This window comes from Cygnus atratus, chromosome 6 (genome assembly GCF_013377495.2).
Source record: "Cygnus atratus isolate AKBS03 ecotype Queensland, Australia chromosome 6, CAtr_DNAZoo_HiC_assembly, whole genome shotgun sequence".
In the NCBI taxonomy this organism is placed as follows: Eukaryota; Metazoa; Chordata; class Aves; order Anseriformes; family Anatidae; genus Cygnus; species Cygnus atratus.
This window is the reverse complement of record NC_066367.1, coordinates 1-18913: the sequence shown is the minus strand read 5'-3', so window position 1 is coordinate 18913 and position 18913 is coordinate 1. Positions and strand designations below refer to the sequence as shown.

At 49.2% G+C, this 18913-nt stretch overlaps 2 long non-coding RNA genes across 6 annotated transcripts; both read left to right on the top strand.

Annotated features, from left to right (window-relative positions):
- Positions 1–1181: 1181 nt before the first annotated feature.
- On the top strand, positions 1182–10860 carry LOC118243181 (uncharacterized). 5 transcript variants are annotated; one of them, XR_004777217.2, is made up of 5 exons: positions 1226–1357; positions 1990–2685; positions 7317–7549; positions 8755–9371; positions 9453–10860. It is a non-coding gene; the product is annotated as an uncharacterized LOC118243181 (long non-coding RNA). The 5 variants fall into 5 exon arrangements; XR_004777215.2 differs by having other exon boundaries at positions 1182–1357; positions 8755–10860; XR_004777218.2 differs by having other exon boundaries at positions 7320–7549; positions 8755–10860.
- A 1681-nt stretch (positions 10861–12541) lies between these two features.
- LOC118261330 (uncharacterized) lies at positions 12542–14164 on the top strand. The gene is made up of 3 exons (XR_004782382.2): positions 12542–12717; positions 13372–13464; positions 13939–14164. It is a non-coding gene; the product is annotated as an uncharacterized LOC118261330 (long non-coding RNA).
- Positions 14165–18913: the final 4749 nt, after the last annotated feature.

The following is an 18913-nucleotide window of genomic DNA, read 5'->3' as shown; positions in this document are numbered from 1 at the left end:
ACCCAAGAGGACCAAAATCAGCAGGGGGAGGTGGGATCGGGGAGGAGGGGGGATGTTAGGAATGTTAAGAGAGGGGGAGCAGCCGACAAGAGCGACTTTTCCCTTTCCTACGGAGGGAGATGATGATGGAAAGCCTGCCCTGAGGAAACGCTTGCCATTTGCCATTCAGTCTGTAAAGCCGTGCACGCATCTTCCTGTGAATGGTTGCACATGCGTGGCATTGCAGGCCATTAGCTGCTTGGGCAGGGATCTCTCCGTGTGGGGCGGCGAGGCCCCAGGAAAGCCATTGTCTGGTGGAAGAAAGCCCAGGGGGACTTCTCAGAGGTAAGAAGCCTTCAAATGTATGGGGACTCCTAACTCATGCGCCGAGCATGCGAGACAAATGTCCATGGCACGAAGATTGAGGACGACTTCTCAGAGGTAAGCAGCTTTCCCTTTGTTTCCCCATCCTCTCAGGAGCCCTCCTTACGTTCTTTGTGTACTCTTGAGGCCCACAACACTCATTTTCTCCTCTACTTAGCATTCCTAGTCCCCACCGTGGGGAATAATTGCCTCAGGTGACCTGAAAATGAAACTGATATTCCCATTTTAAAGTACAGCACTGAAGAAGCTTCCAGGGTGGAGTGTAGCTGTGCTACATAAAAGATCCCAAGGCCTCCAACCTTAGATGTTGATCACACCGGGGGAACCTGGCATGCTGACTCTAAGAGGAACAGCAGTACGGAGTGTAGAGCGGAGCAGAGGTGCTGTGGCTAAGCTCTGTGACGAGACAGGAACTTGGTTGTTCTTGTGCATAACCAAGATTGACTTCCAGCAGAATAAGAGTGTTATTAATGGGGTGCTCTCAGACCCTGAGAGCAAAGATACACTCGCCTTGGAAAGACCCTGACATGGGGCGGAAGCAACGATAGAGATGGACAGTTTTACCTCAGGGCCACCGAATTTATTTGGGCAAGTTCCAGAACAAATTTTTGAGCAATTCCAGTCTCTGGAGGAGGTGTTTGTGTTCCTCTTGCAATATGCAATGAGAGAGGATCAAGCATACCCGGACCTTCTTAATAATAATAATAATAAAAAAAAGTTAAAAAAAAAAAAAAAGGCAACACAGGGGCAACCTCTGCCCTAAGTTGTGTAAACGCATAAAGCTGTGAGTGGCGGCTTGTTTTTGTTTTTTGTTTTAGCTCGCACATCAGCGCTGCTCCGGGAAGCCCTGACTCCCGCTCTGCTTCCGCGCATGCGCGGAGCCGGCCGGCTCGCCTAAGGAGGGGGAGCCGGGCAGCGCCGCAGGACCCCTGCCCGCGGCAAGATAGCGGCGGCCTTCTCCGGAGCGGGAGCCGAGCCGGGACGGGACGCCGAGGTGCGGTGCCTCCCCGGGAAGGGAGTGGACGGGTCGGGACGGGACGGGACGACGCGGCGGGCGGGCGGGCGGTTGAGGCGCCACGCGGTCGGCGGCTTCTGCGGAAAAGGCCCTTCTGCGGGGTGGGGGCGGCGCCCCACCGGACCGGACCGGGCGTGCTGCGGGGTCTGCACTGCGCGGGGCTTCGGGGGACTGGGGGAGAGGGGGGCGGAGCGGCGGGAGGCGGTGGGGGGGGGGGGGGGGGGGAGAAAGGGCGCCGGGGGGGGCGGTTGTGTGTGCTTGGCCGACTCCCCTCTGGGTTGGATGGACTGCTCCGTCCCGAGGTATGCTGGGAGCTGTAGTTCTGTGGTGCTGGGCGGCCACTTGGGCTCCGGGGCGCGCGGCTGGTCTTTCCCCGAGCCGGGGCCGGGCCGTGCGCGCCGGGAGGCGCAGGTTGCCGCTGGCTGCGAGCGCGGTTGCCGGCGGTGAGGCGAGCGAGGGCCTTCGGGGGTGCCTCCCCGGAGCGTCGGGCCGGGAGGGGTGGGGGCTGTGGCGGCCGGGCGCGGGTTCTTGCTGCGCTTGATCGGTGGACTGTGCCTCGGAGGTTTTCCTCTTTCTGTGTTCTGACAACCGGTTCTCTCCTTTTTCTGCAGTTCACCAGGGCAGAAGCAGCTCCCCACCTCTAGGACCCCTGTGGGTTTTGTTGCCGAGCGAAGGTGGTGCACCGGGTTGATTAGAGAAGTTGAGATAAAGGAGGAATAAAATGTAAACAGAACATTATGTATAGGACAGGAAACAGATGTACGGACAATATATTTTAAACAGGACGTTGGAGGATGATATATCTCCAACTGGACGTTGGAACCCAAGATAAGGAAATAATTAGCAAAAACCAGACCTTGCGGTTAGGAAGAAAGCAAACTCAGCAGAATCCTGACCAAGGGTGAAAAGTACACTGTGAGGAAGACTTATGGCCTTCCTCTCTGAGACCACCACCCACAGCCCAACGACCACTGCCCAGAATTGATGAGAGGATCTGCGCAGATGCAGGACACAAAAAACTAATTAGCATGAGAAGTGAGAGTAGGCGGGGTTAGATAATGAATATGTATAGGCATTAATAAAATATTTATCACTGCTGTATAAATTTGGGACGGCTTTTCACTTCAGGTATGCACGATAGGTGGAGAGATCCCCCGTGCATCCCGCACTGCAATTAAGAATATACCACTTAAAGAAATCGGACTATCGATCTTTGAATCAGGGTAAACCGAGAAAAGCTGCAGCTGGCGTGCTGCAGTCGCAGGTTTCCCAGGGGAAAGAGTAGCTCGTCTGTCCCGACTGTCCAGGTAAGTCGTAGCGATCTTCGGGTGAAATCGAGGCGTGAAGGGGATTTTGTTGGCTCTTTCAGATAGCTGTTCTTACTGAAGATCCCATTGGTTACAAAAGGTAGTAGTAACCTTGCAGTTTCTATGTTCTGTAGTGTCTGTAGCAAAATATACTGGCAGGTAAATAAATGAGCAGATACACATACACGTGACTCTACAGCTGAGATTAAATAACGTGCACTTTTTCTGTGTTTTATCTTTCAAAGCACATTGTTGCCGAGTGCCTGAGCTTTTTGCTCATGTTACCGAGGAAAGGAATGGCTGCGCTTCTCCCCCCCCTCTTTTTTTTTCCTCTCCTCTTCTCCCTCAGTGACGGGGACTTGAAATGTTTTTCTTGGATGTCGACGTGAAAACTGAAAAAAAAAAAAAAAAATGCTGATGGTGAACACTGACAGAATTGGGTGACTTTTTCAAGGTAGAGAGCAAATAATGTGGAAATTTCTAGTACATTAGTGTTACTCTGTTAACAAAACTGACGTACTAGCTGCTTGCTGTTCCTACTTTTTGGTTTGGCTTGGTTTTCCTTTCAGTAGTCTCCCCAAAGGCCTTTGTGGACAAAACTTTGTCCCGCTTCAGCTTTAAGACTTATCCTAGAAATAATGAATAAGTGCTTGCAGGGCTTTCCAGAATGCTAGTTGTGGTTGGTCAAGAAAGACTTGGGAGTCAATTCCTTTCACGGAATCGTAGAGTGGTTTGGGTTGGAAGGGACACTTAAACATCATCTAGTCCATCCCCCTTGCCTCGATCAGTGGCATATTTCACTAGGTCAGGTTGCTCAAAGCCCCATCCAGCCCAGCACTGAGCACCTCCAGTAATGGTGCCTCCACAACTTCTCTGGGCAGCCCGTTCCAGTGTCTTACTACCCTCATCGTGAAGAATTTCTTCCTTTTGTTTGATCTAGATCTGTCCTCTTTAAGTTCATAGGTGTTGCGTTGCCCTGTCACTACAGGCCCTGGTAAAAAGTCCTTGCCTGTCTTTTTTGTGAGTCCATTATACGTGTTTAAAGGTAGTAATGAAGTCTCCCCAGAGCCTTCTCTTCTCCGGGCCAAAGTGTGACAGAGCCCTGCTGCTGGCTTGCAGGTCAGTGCCGAGCTACCGGAAGGAGGTTTTTATGTACTTTTCCACTTCCTTCAAAGGGAAGTTGAAGCACAGACAAGCTGACTGAGAACACTCCAAAGTGGTAGACGTGAGACTTCTTGTAGGACGCTAGCTCTTTTCCCCTGTGAGCGGAAGGAAAGCTTGTTCGGGCACAGGTATCTATCACAGAGGGATGCAGCTCTCTCGTTACCACTTCTGCTGACTCCTGAAGCGATCCTCTGGGCTGGTCTGATATCCCTGCCTGTCTGTGGCAAAAGAGTTTGTCCCTCAGATTGTAGAAGCAGCGTTGTGGAATTTAGGTTTTGGTAGGTATTGAGGTTGTATCCCTGAATTCTCATCCATCTCAAGTGTTGTGGTTTAACCTGGCCGGCAGCTAAACACCACACAGCCGTTTGCTCACCCTCCCCCCTCCCTCTCTGGGATGTGGGAGAGAAATGGGAAAGTGAAGCCTGTGAGCTGAAATAAAGACAGTTTTTTAAGACAGGAAAATAATAATAATAATGATAATAGTATTAATAATAATAATAATGTGTACAAAACAAGTGATGCACAATGCAATTGTTCACCACCCGTTGACCGATGCCCAGCCTATCCCCGAGCAGCCGGCCCCCTCACCCCAGCTAGCCACCCCTATATATTGTTTAGCATGACATCAGGTGGTATGGAATACCCCTTTGGCCAGTTTGGGTCAGCTGTCCTGGGTCTGTCCCCTCCCAGCTCCTGCTGCACCCCTAGCCTGCTCGCTGGCAGGACAGAGTGAGAAGCTGAAAAGTCCTTGGCTTGGTGTAAGCACTGCTCTGCAACAATTAAAACATCAGCATATTATCAGCGCTGTTCTCATCCTAATCCAAAACATAGCACCCTACCAGCTACTAGGAGGAAAATTAACTCTGTCCTAACTGAAACCAGGACATCAAGATACTACCTATCCATGCAAACCTTGCTTCTCTGAAATCTAAGTCGTTGTCCTTACCCCAGTAATACCGAATGGAGAAATGCTCCATTGAGAAATTATCAGAAAGACAGAATCTGTTTTGGCAAGCCTCTCTCCCTTGGAATCCGTGGATTCCTTAAACTGGCCATGGCATGAGTATTTGAAGCAAACGCTATCCAAAAAAAAATTCTACGCTATCATAAAAACGCTATCATAAAAAAAAATATTTTATCTCTCATTTATCATTCTGTAATAGTTCCAGCTGACTTTGGTGACAGCATAATAGCGAAAGTGATTTCACTCTCTACCAAATAAAAACATAAATTACTTCTTTTGACTATCTTGAAAGAATGGTACTAATAATAAATAGGTGGGAAAACCAGAACTGTTGCATTTCAGGAATTTTAGGTGGCCTGAGAAACACACAGCATGCACTAGGGTAGCAGCACAAAAGTATCTCAAAAACGGGCTCCTGCAAACAGAAAGACTTTTGGGAGGTCACTGACATTTGGTCAGAGTGGGTTGACTGAGCCATCATTCTGCCTTCATAATATTTCATAGCAGTTTTGCGATACTGCATGTCTTCAGCTTAAGGAAGACTTTTCTTCCAGGGATTTTCCCTACTGCTTTTACTTCAAACATTACCAGGAAACAAAGTTGGAAGTTCTCACGTGTCCCCTCAAGGCTAGGAGCTGGTTACCCAGCAAGATGCTTGCTCGAGGCACGGGCTCACCAGCTGATTAAATAACTGTCCTGGGGCAGGAGCGTGTGGGACAAAATACTGCAGACAGCACAATCCACGCGTTTGGTTGCTTAATGCCACTGAGCTATGCTTTCGTAGCAGGAATGTGTCAGAAGTAGCAGTGATCCAGGGAAATGACGCAAACCTGGAGGTAGGCAGTCAGCTTTGTGAGCAGGGAGTGCTGGCGTGGCCCTGCTCCTCTGACTACACCTGTGTGAATCAAGTAGGGGAAGTGAGTATGGATGTGGTATTTCAGCCCTTTCAGGGAGCTGAACATCACCTGAAAAGATGATGACATCCCTGCCCTGAAGGACCTGCCCACTGCAGTCTGTAGCATTGTGTGCATTTGTGTGTGCATTTGCACACACAAGCTTGATGGGCCTGAGAGTAGGGGACTGTGGGATGCTGGGGCTGGGATTTGATTTGGGGGTTCCCGCCACAGCCCCACGAGCTCATGTGTTAAGTTTAAGCTTGGAAATAAAGGGGGAGCGAGGGAAGAAAAAAAGCAAAGCCTTGCAGAGCCTCAGCTCCACTGAGGAAAGAATAACAGTCTGTTTGCTTCTGGAAGAAATTCCCACTGCTGAGGATGGATGGGGCGGACCCCAAAAGCTAGATGGGATTGTGTGGGATGGTGATACTGCCAGCAGGACTCCACAGCTGATGATAGACATCGCTAGTTTTGATGTCCATCACAACGGAAAATGCTCGTTTCATTCAATTTGGGGAAGTCATGTGAAACTCGCAGACAGAAACAATATCAGTGAGACTCTGTTATGCAGTCATGGTGAAAGCTTAGCATAGCGAAGACACAGTGTGTGGTAAGGTGAAAAATGGAGTCACACCTCCAAGAAGTCCCAGTTTGTGGTCTTTTTTTTTTGAGGGGGGGGGGGGGGGAAGGGGGAGAGAGACGAATATTACCCACCAGAAAGGTGACCAAATCCATGCCTAAAAAGGTCAGCTGCTAAAAGCTTTTATAAATGATCTTTGCACTGCAAGTTTCAGTCTTCATGAAGCCAAGTTGAGATAAATCCGAAAAGTTCTACGGGTTTAAAAGAACACTTACTAAAATATTCTTGTCATTCACAATAATAATGGAGTGAGTGAACTTGTTCCACACAGTGACCTTACTTTTTTTTTTGTATTCCAACAAACTGTGTACAATCCCAGGAGCATAGGTACAGTCTTGTGTAGCATTGTCTTTCTGCCCCACCACTCTGATATCTAACAAAGTAATACTTTCTGGATGTTGTCTACGAATTCTTTCCTTCCTTACGTAAGAGGTCGATGCACATATTGCCTAGTTTGTCATAGAGCACCGCTGAAGTACTGTTTTATTTGTGTTTGTGAAGACAGCAGAATGAAAGATAGCAGCTCAGTGACTCCCACCGAGATGGTCATTAGGATAAAACAGTGAAGTTTCTAGCATATATTAAAAAGCCTGGAGGAATTAGCATAGCTTGCAGGAAAGTGTGCTGGAAAGAGATGATATTTGAGAGCAAGCGTGAAAATGTTGTCTTTTTACCAAGAATGATGAGAACTGATGTGTCTGCCCTGTGTTTGGATAGGTGAGTGAGTGAAGAGGAGCTGAGCATAGAGTTTGCAGGGGAATTGGGAAATGAATGAGATAATTTAATCTCTTTTCCATGCAAGCGTGTGTTTTTTTTTTTTATCCCATACTTTTGTTACTATCCAGAATTTTTAATATAACTCTCTATTTTAACTGGTTTGGTTTTATGGGTAGCAGCTAACTATAGAAAGAACTAAGATCCTGAAGTATCCTTGGAGCCGCTAACTCTACCTCTTTATCTGTTCCCTAAGAAGATGTCCCGGATTTAAAGATGATGTATATTAAATGAAGTATGAGAAGAAACAGCTTCTTCCAACACTTGCGCTCCTTTTCTTCAGCTCGTGCAGAAGGCTGACAGCCTGTCTCACTCTCATCAGTGCTATCCCACGAGCTCCTTTAGGAGCTCAGCACCATGTTTGGCCTGTTCCGATCTCCCCGATCTCCTCATTTCTGTGCTGCAACACCACCATCCACAAGAAGTCAGGTAGGATCTGAAGACCTTTGACATTGCTAAAGAATCAAACCTCAGCTGTCAGTTTTAGCCCTTTGTATTCCAGATGTTTGTTTTGCTGGATGATGGTTTCATTTTTGATTTTGTAATATGTTCTTTGTAGAGGTTATTTTAAGCAGACAAGTAGGTAGCCTCCTTCCTTCAGTGGAATTGTGCGGGTTTTAGCTGAGCTTTGCACATCTGAGCAATTGCCCAGTGGTTGTTCTGGTCTTGACACATCTCTAAAACCCTAGTCTGCCTCGCCCCTCCTCTTTGTGTATTAAGATACACATTTGTGCAAAAATTATGTACGCTGTGCATAAGATGCCCAGCGGTTATGGGGCATTTTCAGCGTTTCACAGATAAGGCTCCATGTTTACTTAATCACTTAAGTGTAGTCCTGGCTTTAAGCGTAGGTGTAGCTAATGATGGTTACTGAAGTGGTTATAAAGTTCAAAATGTTTGTGTATATCTCTATCTATATAAATATATAGATATTTATACATACATATGTGTATGTATGTATATATATATATATATAAATATAATGAAACTGAGTCTGTAGAGTAAAAGACTTATCTGCTTGTTGCATATATTCATCTATCAGCAGACTCGTGCAGGCTGATCCAAACTGGGTGCTGTGCCTTTTTTGTCGCCTGGAATATGCAATCTGTGCACCTCAGGTGTACCTGGTCTATTAACTCTCTCTTATATTGTGCCACCTCGTTAATATCAGTGGATGTACCCAGCACCACCTTGGGGCTACACATAATGTGGAAATTTCTAGTATGTTAATGTCACTCTGTTAACAAAGCTGACGTACTAGCCGCTTGCTGTTTCTATTTTTTTTTGTTTTTCTTTTCAGTAGTCTCCCCAAAAGTTTTTGTGGACACGTTGTGTATCTTTTCTGTTCTTCCAGGATTCGTTTGTCAGGAAAGACGACCATGAAATCTGAGGGCTGTGGACAACCATCTACCAGATGGTTGTTGCAGATGCCTTTGGTCACGTTATTTGTCCTTTTAGCTCGCCCTTTCCTTTATCTTGAGTTGAATTTTTTTTGCAGCGCTATGTTTGCAGTGGTAACATTGCTGCCGAAGTGTTTTTGATTAAAAACGATCTTAACTGTAATAGTGAATTCACCGAGTGTGGCTTTGTATAACGACTCCCACGATCATAACATTTTTTTTCCTTTGTCACAGAGAGGAGAAAAGCTCTTTCCAGCGAGATGGAGAAGGAATTAATTATACCTCTGCCTCATCCTGTGAGACCAGAAGACATGGAGTAACTGTAAGCTGCGATTCTCAGGAGACACTAAGAGTCTTGGGTTCCTTCTCTGCCTGCCTCCCAAGGCCTCAGGGATGAGAAATCTTAGGCTTTATGTTTTTCCCTATGAAATACTGTCGTGTTAAGGGGCATAGCTGACTAACTGTTACGGGTCTGGTCGGATTCAGGTTACTGAACTATCACGGTCACGGATTCACCAATAACGTAGCACATCCTTGATCTAGTCGCATTCAATGAGAACTATCACGGCTAGGAACAATGCAATGAAGGGCAGTTTATTACAGCAACCAGGGACACAGGTACTTTGGATTGCCGGAGATAAATTCACTGTCTGCAAAAGCAAGCGAGCACGCATGAAATACACAGGTACTCGTCCTGGCTATTAATGTGTTAAAAGGCACAAAGGCTCTAGAGATTTCTAAGTTTCCATGGAGACACCTGCTACAGCCAAGTGTTCAAATCTTACCCCACGACACCCCAATGCAAGGGGAAGAGAGGCTCAGCCCGTCGACTGATCCCGGAAGTCAGAAAGGTATCCTTCGTGATGGTATCTTCCCTAACATCCCCTTTCACTTAAGCCAATTTACATTGTCCACTGATCTATTCTCTTTAGTGACCAGTGATAGGACCCACAGGAATGGTGTCAAGCTGCGGCAGGAGAGGTTCAGGAAGAGGTTTTTCACTGAGAGGGTTGTCGTGCACTGGAACAGTCTCCCCAGGAAAGTAGTCACTGCACCAAGCCTGTCGGAGTTTAAGAAGCGTTTGGACTGTGCACTTAGTCACATGGTCTGAATTTTTGGGGTGACCTGTGTGGTGCCAGGAGTTGGACTTGATGATCCATGTGGGTCCCTTCCAACTCGGGATATTCTATGATTCTATGATTATTTTCTGTCCTTGTAGGTGGAGCTTGAGTGACTCTAGTCAGGCACATCTTGGTTATGATTGGTAAAAAGTTATCTCGCTTTTGTTTAAAGGAGAAATTCAGAGCGCGTGCTCAGTGAGGGGTGGTCGCACCTTGGAGGCACGGAGCTTTTGGGATGGAGGTGTGTTTTGATATTATAATGATGACATAATGAGCAAAAGTTCAGTAGAGTACAGAGTTTTTCAAAAACATGACAGGTCGTTGGCTCAGGGTAGCAAACGTGCAGCTTATTGGTCTCGGTGTGCACAAGAGCATCGGGTCTGCATCTCGTCACAGAGCCTATCTGTGGCGTCTCCACTCCACTCTACGCTCTGTACTGTTCCTTAGAGTCAGCACACCAAGTTCCCCTAGTGCGATAGCATGTGAAGTTGGAGGCCTAGGGAACGCTTAGGTAGCGCAGCTACCCTCCACCCTGAAAGCTTCTTCAATGCTGTACATTTTCTTTAAAATGTGAATATTAGTTTAATTTGCCTACTTACTTCAGGCAATTATTCCACAAGTACCAAAAGTGATACTGAGAAGCCTAATTCCAGCATCTCTGTTGGTAATAATAGCTTCATACTTCTGTGCTTATCCTCGTAGCTTTTCCTTTCGCATACTGGAAAGGCAGAGACTGTTCAACAGAGTCATCCCTGATCCAAAACTCTGATTTCATCCCAAACCAACACTCTCTGATGTCAGTAAGAGTAAAATTGCTATTACTCTTGGTCATCCTGGTCGTCGCAGTCGTGCCTCTGTTGGGCTCTCTGTCCAACCCTGTTGATCACCCCTGTCCTGCTGCTTGCCCCCTGGGTGGTTTTTCTGGCCCTCTGCCCCGCTGGCTGTCCGTCCACCCAGTTCCTCTCTTGCTGCTTGTGTCCCGCTTGTGCCGTTTTCCTTTGTTTTTTTTCCTCCTTTCTGTGCATCACAGCCCATTTCCGCAGGAGGCAACCGTTCCCCATGGGATGGATGCTGAGAGGGATGGACAGACCTGCTCGATGCCTGAGCCCTGCAGCACCCCAGGGGAAGGGGAGAACGTCCGGGCAGGGAGTTCCACCGCAGTCTCCCTGCCAGGAGTCCTGCGCAAGAGTTTAATAAAGTTCGCTTTCTGGCTTGTGCTCTGTGTTTGTGGCCACTGTAAGTGGCCGTGTTGCCGGGTGCAGGTTCCTGGGTGTGGAGGGGGCAGGGGCTGGGGGGGGGTTGGCCCCGTGTTCGTTGTCCGTGGGGGAGCTGATGGATACAGACAAGCGATCTGGGTGTGGGGGCCACCCTGCTGGGGAGGCTGCAGGCTGGGGGGGGGAGTAAGGGCAGCAATGGTGGGGGGAGGCCTGTGCTGTCTTTGCTCCCTGGGCCAGGTGTGCTGGGGCTGGTCGGCTCGGAGGGAGTGATTGGTGAGCATGACCTGGGTTGCGGCTGCTGCGGAGGAGCAGGTGAGGGAGGGACTGGGGTCCCTGGTGAGGGGGAGGGAAGGGTGTTGGGGAGGCTGGGTCCTGCGGGATCGGCGGCTGGGGTAGGGAAAGCTGCGGGGGGTAGGCGGCAGGTCAGAAAGCACAGATTTGGCTCTGGGGCAGTGGCTGGGAGCATCTTGCCCCAGAGCATGCCGGGAGTTGTGGTCTTTGGGCGCCGGGCTTCCGGTCGGCCATGTTGGTTTCCAGAGCACGCTGGGAACTGTAGTTTCACGTTGCCGCTCGGCACAGGGCCATTTAGGATGGGCAGTTACTTCCTCCGCGCCAGTGGAGCGGGGTGCCTTTTCTTGCCGTTTTCGTGTGGTGTTCCACGCGGCTCCCACCGCTTCCCTTAACGAGCAGACGGCCTGGGAAGCTGTGCCTGCCGTTCTGCTTCTGCCCATGCACGGAGCAGGCTGGCGCGGCGGCGCCTGGTGCCACCTGGTGGCCGAACAGCGAGCGGTGCTGTAGGCGAAGAGGCGCTGCAGCGACGCGTGGCTCTCTGCTCCCACCTGCTGGCGAAAGGGGGTACTGCAGGCGGAGGAGATGCGCATGCGCTGTAGCAGTTGCCAAGCTTCGTGCCCCGCAGCATGCCGGGAGTTGTGGTCTTTGGGCTCCGAGCTTCCTGTCGGCCACTTTGGCTTCTGCGGTATGCTGGGAAATGTCGTTCCACGTTGCTGCTCGGCTTCCAAGCCGGGAGCAACACGGAGACAGGTAGGAAGGGCAGTTGTTTCCTCCGCACCAGTGGACCGGGGTGCCTCTTTTTGCCGCTTCCGTGTGGTTTTCCGTGCGGATCCCACTGCTTCTGTTAACGAGAAAACGTTTTGAGAAGCCGTGCCTGCTTCCACGCATGCGTGGAGTCAGCTGGCGAAAAAGCAGTACCTCCGGCGAGGGGCCGGCGTGCCTGCGCTGTAGTGGTGTGTCGCCCTATGCCGCCACCTGCTGCTGGAAACGTGACACTGCAGGCGGAGCGGCTGGGTCAGGGAAAGCCCCGGGCGGGGGTTGGGGAGGGGCGTCGGGCTGCAGGTCAGGAAGCCGGGGGCTGGCTCCGGGGCATCCACAGCGTCAGGTGACCTGAGGGTCTTGCCCCACAGCATGCTGGGAGTCGTGGTCTTCGGGTTTTGAGCTTCCTGTCGGCCATGTTGGTTTCCATGGCATGCCGGGAAATGTAGTTTTTCACATTCCTGTTCAGCTTCCTAGCTGGGAAGGGCACGTTGCTCAGGGCACTTATTTCCTCCCCGAGATGACGTGGGGTGCGTTTTTCTGCCGTTTTCATCTGTGGTTTTCCACGCGGTTCGCACCGTTTCCATTATTGAGAAAACGGTTTGGGAAGCTGTGTCTGCCGTTCTCAGGATGAGGGCGGTAGCGCCCTCTGCCACCACCTGCTGGCGAAAAAAATCAGTAACGCAGGCGGAGCCATGTAGGACTTCTCAGAGGTAAGAAGCCTTCAATGTATGGGGACCCCTAAACTTGTGTGCCAAGCCCGCAAGACAAATGTCCGTGGCACGAAGATCAAGGACGACTTCTCAGAGGTAAGCAGCTTTCCCTTTGTTTCCCCATCCTCTCAGGCACCCTCTTTATGATGCTTGTACACACTTCAGGCTCACAACACTCATTTTCTCCTCTATTTAGTATTCCTAGTCCCCGCATAACCCCCCTCCCCCCCCCCCACTTTCCAAGGACCTATGTTCTCTTCTCAGGTCCCTCCTGAGGTCCTACAGGTCTTTTAAATCTGCTTAGTGTCCTTTCCAGCCTGTACTGTGCCACTATTTTTTTCCCTGCTCCTTTTGAGAATGTCTGTACCCTTCTCAGATCTCGATTGGGTTGGCTTTTTTGGACCCATCTGCATAGTCTTTTGTTTTTTAGATAGTCTACCAAGGTATGTTACTTCTCCTGTGAGTTATTTTACTACATTGAATTGCTTTTTTGTGGTTTGTAATCTGTTACACTCCTAGATTATTTCTACCTATGTAAAGAAAGGTTTCAGCTAATTACAGTCAAAAACAGTTTTAGTTACCTACTTGCTCATATTGTCATTTCAATAATCAGAACTGAAGCAAAAGCACAGGAATTGTTGCTTTTAGTAACACTCCACACACCATTGAGCTAAGGCAAATAAAAAATGCAGCTGCTGCTCCTCCTGCTCTCTTTATCCCTTCCTGTGCTTTGCCCCTCCTCTTTCCCAGGTGATTCGGACAGGGTGCCGGGTGGGGCCTAATGGTATATGAGCAGCAGGTGTCCTATATGAGAGCTCATTCTGCCTGAGCTGCTCTTTGGGGGTAAGTGCTTTGTTCTTCCTTCAGTCAGTTGCAGGGTTTTTTTTTTTGGGTGGGTCAGAGTCTATGGGTTGATGTGTTTCCAAGTTGAAACAGATAAGTACATCTATTTAAGGTAATGTCTAGTAGGCTCATTTAAAGTAAATTAATCTATATTAGTAGTAGGTGCCTGTAGTGCATGCGGCTCTTCTTCAGGTGAGTAATTCTTATAGCAATTCTTATAGTATAAGTAATTCTTTTCCTGTGTTTTGTTCATGGTGTTTGTAGCATGCCTCTTTATGTGTGTGTTTGGCCTGGAGCTGTCCTGCCTGGCAATTAGCGATGGTAGCTAACGTGGTGGTCCATCAGTGCAATAATACATATAATACATAATACAATACAGACCTGACTCTTTTGGGTCTATCTCTTCTGGTCTGTCTCTGGGTGAATACTCAAGCTCTGGGCAGCTGGCACAGAGTCTTTTTTTCTTTTTTCCAGCAGTAGGTAAACCTTAGGAGGAACCAGTCAAAGGAAACAGCACTTTCTGGAACTGTCAAGTTCTTGTTCGGCAACTCGGTGACTGGTTTGATCTACTTTTCAGATGTAGAGGCAAGCGGACTGTTGTCTTGAAATGATAAAATTAAAAACATGAAGTTTGTCAAATGTGGCAGTGCCTGTTTACAGTCTGTTTATTGCTTTTGCCAGTGGTAGATAACACTTACAAGGAATCGGTCAAAGGAAAGAGTGCCTTCTGGAACTGTGAAGCTCTGCATTGGCAACTCAGTGACTGGCTTGACCTACTGTCCAGCTCCAGAGGGAGGCAGACCCATGTTTTGAAATAAAAAAAAAAAAAAATTATGGCACCACTCTATGGCACCCAGAGGACCGCTGCTCTGTGGTGCCCAAAGGGCCACCACTCTGCGTGGCAGTTAAAAGAATCTGATTTAGAGATGGAGAGCAGCAGAGGTAAAGCAGCTGGGAAGAGACAGGTATTGCAGTAGGTAGGCTGTGGTTATGAGGTGCCTCAGGACGTGCTTTTCGTCTTGTTTCTGCTGTTCCCTTGTGCAGTCTTGGAGAGGTGAATCCCCCATGTCCTGGAGTGGTGCAAAAAGGTGAGAGAGTTGGTCGCCCGGTCAGTTTCCTTCACCAAAGGTGAGGCAAGTCTTTCAAGAGAAAGCCTGGTTGCCTGTGCTGCGCTCTGCATGGTGTTGACCTAAGCCAGACCAAAAACAGGGCTGCTGTTCCTCCTGCTCTTACTTCCTCTCATGTATGGCTCCTCCCCTTTCCCAGGTGATTGGGTTTGGGTGCTGGGCGGGGCCAAATGGTATATGAGCCCCAGGCAAGGCATGAGGGAGCTCATTCTGCCTGGGCTGGTCTTTGGGGGTAAGTGCTTTGTTTTTCCTTCTGTCAGTTGCAGGGTTCTTTAGGTGGGTTGGAGTCTCTGGATTTTGAGATTTTAAGTGTTTGGAATTCACTTAATAGAGGGATATTTAGCAGTGGTTGCTGGCTCACTTGTTTTTGGGATGGTGAGGTACACTTCTGTTTTTGGGTTATATTTTAATCTCTAGATGTATCAAACTACTTGTGTAACTCTCCAGGGGACTGAAAAGAGCTTGAGTACACACTGCAAGAGACTTGACCACATAGGTGCAGTATTACCAAGAGACTGAGCAGGGTAATATCAGAGTTACTTTTTTCACCTGTAAAGGATAAGTCTGTGATTACTGCGGTGCCCTGCCAGGCAGGGTTTTGCGGTACACTGCCCAAGCAAAGCATTTCAGATAGAGCTGGTGAGCAGCTGAGGTAAAGGAGCTGGAAAGAGAGAGAGGTGTTGCATCAGGTGTGCTGTGGCTATGTGGTGCCTCAGGGTGTGCTTTTTTGTTGTCTCTGCAGGTGCCTAGTGAAGTCTTGGACAGGCAAATCCCCATGTCATAGAGTGGTGAGGGAAGGTGAGAGTGTTGTCAGCCTGGTCATCCCTTAACCAAAGTGAAGGGAAGACATTCCACTGTTTCTTTCTCAGGGTCTGAGGTGAGGCTGTTTGGGATAGGTTCTTACTATCTTTTATCTCTTTTGCAAGCCTCATCTCTAGGTGGGCTTTAGCCTTCCTTGTCGCGTCCCTGCAGGCCCTGACAACGCTTCTATACTCCTCCCAAGAGGACAGGCCTTTTTTCCACATTTCATAGACCTTCCTCTTCCTTTTGATCTTATCGATGAGCTCCTTGCTCATCCATGCAGGTTTCCTGCCCCCCTTCCCTGATTTCCTACTCTTAGGGATGCACCAATCCTGAGCTTGGAAGAAGTGCTGTTTAAATGTAGCCCAGCTCTCACAAGCACCCTTGCCTTCTAGCAACCTAGCCCATGAGATACTCCCAAGCAGGTCCCGGAAGAGGTTGAAGTTGGCTCTCTGAAAGTCCAAGGTAGCAATCCTGCTTTTAGCCTTACTTCTTCCACCAAGTTCCATCTTGAACTCCACCATCTCATGGTTGCTGCATCCCAAGCTGCCCCCAACCTTCACATCCCTAACAAGCCCATCCGTGTTGGTAAGGACAAGGTCCAGAAGCACCCCCCGCCTCATCAGCTCCTCCACCACCTGTGTCAGAAAGTGGTCTTCAATGCATTGCAGGAACTGTTTGGACTGCGCGTGCCTGGCTGAGTTGCTTATCCAACAGAGAACAGATAGAAGCATCTGCCACATGGGGTAGGTAAGCGGCTGATGTACAGGAGCAGATGAGAGTAACTGACCTACGGGTGCTGTGGCTTTTGCTGCTGTGGTTGCTTTCTCTTCTGTTTATCAGGTGCCACAGGCAAGGTGGACTGTGATAGTCTTTAGAATAGGAGCAAAGCAGGTCACTTGAATGCTGCCTGGTTCCTGAGAAAGGGATTGTAGAGAAGAAAAGTTGTCTGGCGTGGCAGTTCCTGGTGGCAGACTTCTTCTGCAGGTGAAGAGGTGCCTGAAGTCCCATCCCACGTAGCCTGAGCACGCCTCGCTGAGGATGAAGCCTGCTTTCCAGCAGTTACCAAAGGCATGTTAGGGCTGAAATGGTGAGTCTGTGTTTGGGTTGGAGTTGTGCCTTGGTGAGTGTGGGGATGGGTTTTAAGTAGGTGCAGCAGAGGGCCAGGATCCAGTGTCCTGTAGCGTGTTTTGACCCATCAGCATAGCCTTTTGGTGAGAAGAATCTAGAAGCTGCCCCATGTTAGTTAAGGGCCCCACTGCTGACCAGAGCGTAGCCAATAAGTGATGTTGTTTGTGCCTCTGTGAGAGCATATTTAAGTCAGGAAAAAAAACCACGCTGCACCACACAGCAGCTGGTAGAGTGAGAGGAGTGAGGAACAGCCTTGCAGGCGCCAAGGTCAGTGAAGGAGGAGGGGGAGAAGTGCTCCAGGCACTGGAGCAGAAGTCCCGTGCAGCCTGTGGTGAGGACCATGGTGAAGCAGGCTGCCCCCCTGCAGCCCATGGAGTACCACGGTGGAGCAGGGTTCCACGCTGCAGCCCATGGAGGAGACCACGGTGGAGCAGGTGGACCTACACTGGTGGAGGCTGCGGCCTGTGGAAGACCCCTGCTGGAGCAGACTCTGGGGTGGACCTGTAGCCCATGGAGAGGAGACCATGCAGGAGCAGGTGACCTGGCAGGAGCCCGTGGGGGACCCAGGTTGAAGCAGTTTGCTCCTGAGGGATGGACCTCGTGGTACAGACCTATATCTGGAGCAGTTCTTGAAGAGCTGCTGCCTGTGGGAAGCCCGTGCCAGATCAGTTCACCAAGGACTGCATCCTGTGGGAGGAACCCCACAGCACAGGGGATGAAAGTGACTGAGAAGGAGCGGCGGAGAAGAAGCGCTATAGACTGATCATTCCCCTGCACTGCTCGGGGGGAGAAGGTGGAAGAGGGTGGATGGGGGGGGGAAGGTGCTTTTGGTTTCTTTCCTTTGTTTCTCATTTCTCTAGCTTGTTAGTAATAGGCAATAAATCTTACTGTCTCCCTATGCTGAGTCTGTTTTGCCCGTCACGATAATTACTGTGTGATCTCCTCGTCCTTATCTCAACTGTTGAGCCCTTTTCATCATATTTTCTCCCTGTTCCTCTTTGAGGAAGGTGAGTGAGAGAGCGGTTGTGGTGGAGCTCGGTCGCCCACCCCAGTAAAACCACCACAAGGGAAGATGCTCAGGTGTTTCCCTCTGAGGGTCTGAGGTGAGGCTCTTTGGGATAGAGGAGCAGTGTGGCAGGTGGTTGCTTGCAAGCACAGTGGTCATTTTGTCCTTTAGTATTCCCAGGTGGCATGGGTGATGCTGGCTGCTCCTTTCAAGCTTGGATCTAATTTCCAGGTACAGAGGCAAGTGGACTGCTGTTTTAAAAGGATAAAATGAAATATGGAGTCACTTCTGTTGTTGAGGGATGGGTGCTAATGCTGGCAGCTGAATGTTTATCTTCTGACTGTGTTTTTCTTTGTTCAGGTGGAAATGCAGTGTGCAGTACAGGCTGTCATGACCCGAGCTGCCTCTGGAGTGACTCTGGTGGGCGATGAAGAGATGCAGCAGTTGCTTTTGGGGTGCGGTTGTCACTGCAGTTACTTTACTACATCAAATAGAGTAAAATTCCAGTTTGCCTTTTCGAGGTGCTGTAAGTGGCTAAAGAGACCAGATGGAAGCATCTGCTCTGTGGGGTAGGTAAGCTGCTGAGGTAAAGGAGGGGATGAGAGTAACTGACCTACGGGTGCTGTGGCTTTTGCTGCTGTGGTTGCTTTCTCTTCTGTTTATCAGGTGCCACAGGCAAGGTGGACTGTGATAGTCTTTAGAATCGGAGCAAAGCAGGTCACTTGAATGCTGCCTGGTTCCTGAGAAAGGGGTTGTAGAGGAGAGAAGCTTTCAATATTGAAAGCTGAAGCAAAAGCCTGGGGATTGTTGCTTCTAGAAACACCCCAGTTCTCTTGTCTGCCCTCTGCATGGTGTTGAGCTGAAAACCAGATGAAAAAAAAATAGAAAAACACAGCTGGTGCTTGTCCTGCTGCCTGTCTACTTTGTTGTTTTTTGCCCCTCCCCTTTCCCAGGTGATTGGGTTTGGGTGGTGGGCGGGGCCAAATGGTATATGAGCCCCAGGCAAGGCATGAGGGAGCTCATTGTGCCTGGGCTGCTCTTAGGGGTAAGTGCTTTGTTTTTCCTTCTGTCAGTTGCAGGGTTCTTTAGGTGGGTCGGAGTCTCTGGATTTCTAGATTGTAAGTGCTTGGAATCCTCTTGATAGAGGGATATTTAGCAGAGGTTGTTGGCTCGCTCCTTTTTGGGATGGTGGGGTCCACTTCTGTTTTGGGGTTATATTTTAATCTCTAGGTGCATCCAACCAGTCGTGTAACTCTCCAGAGGACTAAAAAGAGCTTGATTACACACTGCAAGAGGCTTGACCACAGGTGCAGTATTACCAAGAGACTGAGCAGGGTCATATCATTTTTCATCTGTAAAGGGTAGGTCTGTGATTACCCCTGCT